This window comes from Cricetulus griseus (genome assembly GCF_003668045.3).
Source record: "Cricetulus griseus strain 17A/GY chromosome 1 unlocalized genomic scaffold, alternate assembly CriGri-PICRH-1.0 chr1_0, whole genome shotgun sequence".
NCBI classification, from domain to species: domain Eukaryota; kingdom Metazoa; phylum Chordata; class Mammalia; order Rodentia; family Cricetidae; genus Cricetulus; species Cricetulus griseus.
Window position 1 is genome coordinate 66,296,977 of NW_023276806.1, and position 7,965 is coordinate 66,304,941.

The 7,965-nt window shown below is 48.4% G+C and overlaps 1 long non-coding RNA gene across 2 annotated transcripts; it reads left to right on the forward strand.

Moving 5' to 3' along the window:
- Nucleotides 1-1,619: 1,619 nt before the first annotated feature.
- LOC103163404 lies at nt 1,620-7,965 on the forward strand. Of its 2 annotated transcripts, none has more exons than XR_003480658.2 (4): nt 1,620-2,251; nt 7,062-7,286; nt 7,413-7,616; nt 7,725-7,965. It is a non-coding gene; the product is annotated as an uncharacterized LOC103163404 (long non-coding RNA). The 2 variants fall into 2 exon arrangements; XR_004772192.1 differs by having other exon boundaries at nt 7,416-7,616.

Below are 7,965 nucleotides of genomic sequence, written 5' to 3' on the forward strand. Positions count from 1 at the left end.
TGCTTCCATGTATCTTTGCACACCAGAAGAGGGCACCAGATCTCATAACGGATGGCAGTGAGCCACCATGTGGTTGCTGTGAATTGAACTCAGGACCTCTGGAAGAACAGTCAGTGCTCTTAACCTCTGAGCCATCTCTCCAGCCCCCAACATTTAACCTAGTACAGGACATTGCCAAAAGCATCCACTTGTGCTGTTTCCTATTTCAGCCTCCCCCTCTCTCTCCAGGTTAACTATCAGCACAGCCCGTGTTTATTCCTCTACTCTTCCAAAGCTTTTGTTATTTTGTTATCTTTGAACTGCAAGAGCTGCTTTCAGGTGTTTGGAATGCTCTAAGGTTTCCTGGATCCCTGAGCTTGATCCCTGCGGTTACAACCTAGCATTCTGTTGTCATTTCCTTCAAGCATGCTTCTTGGACCACAGACACAGACGAATTTCCAGTGTTGTGACTATAACTGTGCCTATGCTCTTTCTTGAAAGGTAACCACCCTAACTAGACACTAGTTCTTCGTAAGCAGGGGGATAGTCCCTAATAGTAAAGAACCCTGGATGGGGAGATGGGGCCTTAGGTTGCTTCATCTTGACAGTGTTCTGGGACTCCAGCATCCTAATCCTAAACCTGTGACCGGGCTATCCACCTTTCTACAGGGCTTTGTTGGTCATTGTAGGCTGGGAATGGAACTCTGCTAGGCACTGGAGGGATTGTGAGGACCCTCTTGAGAGAAAGGATATAGGGCAGTTGACAAGCTGTGGAATGTTCTCCCAAACCATGATTCTTAATACTGCAGAGCTTCTGTAGATTCAGGCCAATAGCTCTCAGGCTATTCGCACTATAATCTTACTGCCAGAGGGCAGAAAAATACAGTCAAGCATGTCCAACCTCTGGCCCATTAAGGCGGAACATAACACAAAATCGTTTGAGGCTTTCTTCCTTTTATTTTATTTTATTTTATTTTTAAGACAAGAGTCTCATATATTCCGGAATAGCCCGGAACTCTGTAGTCTGGCCTAATCTAGCTCACTCCAGATCCCAAGTGCTGAGATTACAGGCATCTGCCACTATATCTGGTTTGTGCAATACCAGGTCGAAACCCAGGCTCTGCATGCTCTACCAAATGAACTACATGCCCAGCTCCGCGCCTTTTTTTTTTTTTTTCTTTCCGTTCTTTTTGTAACATCGTGCTGTTCTTCGGCGTGAACTTTGCAGGTAACAATAGTTTCGACTATTGTTTGACTATGACAAACGGCTGCATTCGCCTCTCAGATGCTCCTTGTGGACGTCCAGGCAATGCCCAACCTTACAATGCGGAGCTGACAGTCTCTGTAAAACTGCGGAGAGGGCTGAGGGGGACCAGCTCTCTCCGCTTGAGGAGGAGTCGACCGAGGCGCTCTACGCATGCGTACCTTCTCGAAGCCCCAGAGAGACTTCCGGAAGCAGAGGCTTAACTCGAATTTTTCCTCGAGCGCTGATTCTTCGAGCACGCACGCACGCACGCACGCACGCACGCACGCACGCAAGCACCGCCGTGTGCAGGCAGCGGTTGGCCGACGCTTCCGTCACTCGCCGGAAGGGCCAATGGAGTGCGCCTCGGTTCCTCCCTCCCGCTGAGCCGCTGGCGGGGCCGGGCGGGGCTTGCGGGCCTTTGTTCCACGCGCGGCGGCGCCCAGGGCGGCTGGGGAGCGAGCTCTGCCGCCCATGAACGGCAGCCAAGCGCTCCGAGACGCCTCTGGGCCAAACGTGCGGAAATGGATGCCAGGGGATGTTTAGGGCCTGCCTCCTTTGCCTCCCCCGTTTCTCCTTAGCATGGGGGGGAGGGGTTGCTTTGAAACCCGGAAGCACTTCATGGCCCGCCGGAACACACCGCGGGTCACGTGGGGGCGGTGCCTGGCCGGCGCGTGACCCGGCGTCCGTTCCGCAGGTCTCCGGCCCGGGGTCACCCAGCATGCTGCGTGCACGTGGCAGCTGATGTCCTAAATAGGAGCGAGCGGTCGTGGGCTGCTCTCCTGGGAGGGTGGAGCTGAGCTGCCAGCACAGAGCAACCCGCCCAAGGCCGGAGCTGACCAGCAGCACACTGAGAGCAACTGCGCTACGCCGGGGGCAAAGAACGGAGGCTGTGTACGCCACAGGGCTGTCTGTCTGTCTCTTCCTTTGCAGACCCAGGACTGGGAGACCGGGCAGAGACACAGTGATTTCAGGCTGCAGATGTTCAAGTCCGGGTTACTGGCTCCACTACTGCTTTAAGAGCTTGAGGTGGGATCGCCCTGGGTTCCTTACACATCTGCTGTTCCTTAAATAAGTTTCCACACAATCACAAGGCCGGAGAAGTTGGCCCATAATAACTGGACTGGCCCACGTGGCATGAACAATTGACAGGCATCACCAATTGTTCTCTGCCTCTTAAGAACCACTGACCTGATAGCGAAGTCTAAGTCTAAGAAACCCAGACCTCAGTCCAATTTTATATGGCAGCACTTACGGAGCCTGTCCTTCAGCTTAAAAGAAGTGGCAAAAGGTTACACGTTGGAGTATTTTTAATTTTCCTCTTTAAAAGAAAAATGTGTGTGTGTACGTGTGGCCTGAGGAGAGGTAGAAGGGGTAGGGGATGGATTAAGAGTGTTTGGTACCAGAATTCAGTTTCCAACACCCATGTCAGACAGTTCACAACTGTCTGTAATATTAGTTCCAATAGACTTGATGACTGTTCTGCCCTCTGTGGACACTCAGGTACTCGTAGTACATAGACACATAAAATTATGTCCTGTGTAGGCACTGTGCCGGGTACTGTCATTCCCTAGCCTGTTTCCAATTAGTGTTTTAAGATCCTTGGGGACGCCCCCCCCCCAATAGGGTTTCTCTGTATTGCTTTGGAGGTTGTCCTGGAACTTGCTCTGTAGATCAGGCTGGTCTCAAACTCACAGAGATCCGCCTGCCTCTGCCTCCTGAGTGCTGGGATTAAAGGCATGAGCCATCAATGCCCTGCGAGTTTCATGTATTCCTTGTTATCCTGAACTCACTATATAGCAAGGGATGAACTTGAACTTCTGATGCTTCTCTTACTGGGATTTCAGGTGTGCGGCAACACCCTTGACGTGTTTTGGTGCTGAGGTGTGAGCCCAGAGTTTCCTGTATACTAGACAAGATCTCGGAGTCACATCACTGTCCCCAAAGGCCTGATTTTGAAAGCTGCTACTTGACTTGCTGATTTGAGTTCCATTTTAAAAGGATAAATGAATTTTGCCTTGGTGGATGTGATGGTTTACACTGCCAACTTAAGAGGATCTTGACTCACCCAGGAAAGGAGCCTCTGGGCATGCCTGTGGGATTTTTCTTCATTAGGATAGTTGAGGTAGGACCCAGAATGATAAAAGTGACCCGAACGATAGCTAGCATCCATCTCTCCTTGCTTTTTCCTGCACATGCAAGGCGAGGAGCTGACTGGGAGCCAAAACCCTTCTTGTCTCAAGTTCTTTTGTTGGGTATTTTGTCACAGCAACATTCACCTACTACTACTGATTAGGACGGAACTTTCAGCAGTTTCTGACATAGCCCTCATCTAGTTTGATCAGTTGCTGGGATGAATACTATGACTAAGAGCAATTTAGGAAGGAAAGGGTTTATTTGGTTTACACTTCTATGTCACAGTCCATCACTGAGAAGAAAGAGCAGAAACTGAGGCAGAAACCAGACAGGAATACTGCTTACTGGCTCCTTATTAAAGCCCAGGAGCACCTGCCTGAACTGCCCACAGTGGACCCAGCCTTCCTACATTAATTAGCATCAAGACCGCTGTCCCACAGACATGGCCACCGGCCAAGCGGATAGAAGCAATTCTTTAAAAACATTTTCTTTGAGATTTTATTTTTGTGCATGTTTGTTTGCCTGAATGTACATTATGTACACCATGTGTGCTGTCCTCAGAGAGGCCAGAAGAGGGCATTGGATCCCTTGGGGCTGGCGTTATAGTTGTTACCTGCCATGAGGGTGCTGGGAATTGAATCTAACCAGTTCCTCTGGAAGAGTAGCCAGTGTCTAACCACTGCCGTCCATCTCTGCAGCTCCTGAGACAGCTCTTCTGTTGAGGCTGCCTCTTCCCAGGTGATTCTAAATTGATAAAACTGACCAGGCTACATATACAACTGTGCACTACATATTTATGTCAAGCAGTATACTCAGTGTTAACAATTATGAAATCAAAATATTATGGAAAAATATTGAAGAGGGTCTACATTGTAAACTATCAAATATCCAGCCAAGATTTATGTAAAAATAAACCTATCTCATTGATATAAAACATTAATATTTTTTTTAAATATGATCTCATTATGTAGCCTTGGATGAACTGGGTGCTTCAATCTTAAGGAGTTTTAGAGCTGGAGAGATAACTCAGGAGAGGGGTCAAGAGCACTGGTTGCTCTTCTAGAGGTCCTGAGTTCAATTCCCAGCACCCACATCCATCTGTAATGGGATCTGATGTCCTCTTCTGGTGTGCAGGCGTACATGTAGAGCACTCATATATAAAATAAGTACATAAAGTTAAAAAGAATTTTATTTAAAATAAGTTTCTTGGGCTATGGAGATGACACAAGCATGCCTTCAGGTCCCGTGCACCAAAGATGGGTGTAGTTGTGCCTGTCATCCACACTGGGAGGCAGAGACAGGAAAACCCTTGGAACTTGTTGGTCAGCCAGTATGACTGAAATGGCAAACTCCAGATTCCGTGGAGAGCAACTGAGGAAGACACTCACCATTGATGCATGGTTCACGTGCCCCCCACACCCACCCACACACAAATATAAATTTGTCATTTCCAGTAAATGCATGATTTGCATATTCATCTGTACATCCAGGTCATGGAATCAGCTGAAAACAGTTTGTGAGAAAGTTTAAGCCATGTGAGTTGTGGTGGTGGTGCATGTATTTAATTCTAGTAGAGGCAGACAGATCTCTGTAAATTTGAGGCCAGCCTGGTCTACATAGTGAATTACAGGACAGCAGGGCTATGCAGGGAGATTCTGTCTCAAACTGCCTTTAAAAAAAAAAAAAAAAAAAAAAAAGCAGCCCTGTGACAGGCTCCTGACTGGCCTCTTGTCTCTGATGTAGTAATCCTTCTGAAATGCACTACTATCAGAAGTTTTTTGCTAGCAAAATCTTTCTTCTGCTTCTACCTAGGCTATCCTAGAAATAGCTCTGTAAACCAGACTGCCCTTGAACTTACAAAAATCTGCCTGCTTCTGCTTCCCAAGTACTGGAACCAAAGACTTGTGCCACCACTGCCCAGCAAGCTTTCTTCTTTTATCTTAGTGTTTTGACATAGTGTCTTAGATAGACCAGACTGCCTTCCAGTTCAGGATGTAGTCCAGGATGGCCTTGAACTCCTGATCCTGTTGCCTCTACTCCCCCATGCTAGATTGTATGCATGCATCTCTGCCCTGCTTTAGTTTTGTTTGTTCATTTTGAGATAGGGTCTTACTGGGTAACCCAAGGTTGCCCTTGAACTCCAGCTCCTGGCCAACCTGACTCATTCCTTTAAACTCTTTTGATGGCCTAAATGTGTAGAATAAAGCCTGTCTTGCTAAAGAAGGCCCTTCACACAGCCTCTACCCACCCCTTCAGTTCCATATGCTATTCTTTTTTGTTTTCCTTAAGGCCCCATATGCCCAGGAAATTCTTACATGTTTGCAAAAGTTCAGTTCAAATGGCTCCTCTTAAGACACCCCCCAGACCACTAGTTTAGAGTGGGTGTGCCTGATCTCTCATCTCAAAAGCACAGTTTCTGCTGGTCCTTCTGTCTCCTGTTCCTATGAGAAATAGGAACCATTAGGTTCCTTCCTGTTCCTAGTGTACACCTAGAGTCCAAGGAACAGCATGGACTAAGCCTGGAAGGGGGTCTGTATTGGCCCTTTGAAGGCCTTCAGAACCAGAGAGGCCTTTGCACTGTATGTTGTGAGCTGTGGAGGACCATGAAGGGGTCAGATTATCAACAGGGCTGAAGATGGAAGGATACTTTGGAGAAGGGCAGGTGGAAGTTAAAGGAAAGAGGCACCTGTTAGCGCTGCTGTATAGGAACAGCCAGCGAGTATCAGAACTACAGCACACTCTGGACTATGCTGAGTCCAGAGACCTCTGTATCACACTATCATGGTTTTAAACAGTCAGGGCTCCATGGCTGAGTGGGAAAGGCACTGAGCTGGCCAGGTTAGGATAGTCACAGCACAGGTTTCATTTCTATTCACATAAAGGTCCCCCTGGTGCCAATACCACCCTGGAGCGGCTTAGTAATCCAGGCTGTTTTAAATATGTATGAGTATGTTCTCCCCGTATGTATGTCTGTGCACCACCTGCATGCAATGTTTGTAGAGGCCAGAAGAGGATGTCAGACCCAACACAGGCTACTTTGATTTGCAGCACTTCGCAGGGTGCTCAAGACAGGGAATTAACACTTGGAGAGGCAGGGCCTACCCGTATTACAGAAGGGATATACATGACAGCTCCTTGGTTATTGGCCAGATCCAGTCCCAAGATACCACTGAACTACATGGGGACTGGGAAGACACCAGAAGAGAGGGAACAGGAAGTCTGTGAGTAACAGTTAAGGCTTATCCCAGACCCCAGCAGTCAATACCTTCTAGGAAGGCAGAGGAGGCCAGACAGTCTGAGGCAGATGGGAGATGCACTGAGCAGAAAGGTTTTGCTAAGGATTTTGGTTGTGAGGTCACCTCGGAGAAAAAGTCCTTCCCATGGGCATGGATGAGCTGGGCAGTACTTCTTACCTTTAGGTTCTCCCCTGGAGCAATGTCTGGTAAAGTTAGGCAACTACACTGCTGGAGAAGATGACCTCATTCAAATGGCAGCTGGCAGGAGCCCATGGGTCCTTAGCATGTGGGCTTTCCACAGGGCTGGCTGTACAGCATAATGTAAGGGCAGGTAACAAGAAAAGCAGAAGCCACACTTCCCATTCGAAAGGGCATACGTGTGAGATGCAGGCAGGGACAGTGGGAGGCCATCATGGAAGCTGCTATCTGAGCAGCCACTAGAGGACAGCGGTATCTTTCTTTTACAGGGTCTCATGTAACCCTATGGAGCTGAAGATGACCTTGAACTTCTGGGCCTCCTGCCTATACCTAGAATTACTAGTGTATGCTACAATGCTTTTATGTGGTACTGGAGGCTGAACTAGACAAGCACTCTATCAACTGAGCTACAGCCCCAGCCTGGAGGACAATATCTTATAAGCCGTTTCTTGATCAGGACACCATCTCTTTGCCACTGCTGAGGAAGACGTGAGGTGAGATCCACAGTGACCTTGTCAGAAAGGCAGGGCCAACACAGACGATGAGTATTTTGCAATATGGAAATCTGAGGCTTGAGCACACTCTGTGCCTTGCCTAACTTGACTCCTGTCCTCTCACAGCAGCAGCCCGATCAGGAGACCGTGTCATCTTAAGCACTACAGCGCAGGCATAGCCACTGAGCTAAGGCCTCTCACGTGCTTAGCTGCTTCAGCACACGGCATGGACCAGGTGCAGAGCTTCCACAGTTGCCGGGTCTGCTGACAGCCTGGCTGTGCTAAGAGGAAGGAGCATGATGCTGGACCTGAGGGACACTGGTAAATCGTGTAAGTGGGCTCCATCTGTTTTAACTGTGCCAAGGAAGTCAGCCAAGAAAGGCTGGAGAGGGAAGGCTGCACCCAACCCTAGGAACATTTGGTTTTCCTGTGTTGCAGGATCCCTTTCAAGGCTTCTACCTGGACCACCCCTCTCCTCAGTCCTGGGGCTGCCTCTACCTTCAGGGTGCCTGAGAAGCCTGTCCTCAGATAATCACTCTCACTCTGCCAGGGACGCCAGGTACTCGCCGCACCAAAGAAATCAAAACCCAGGCTGAGGTATCAGAAACATGTTCTTTTTTTTTTCTTTTAATAGTAAACCTCTTTACAACAAATATAGTGAAAGAGTTTTCAAACCAAA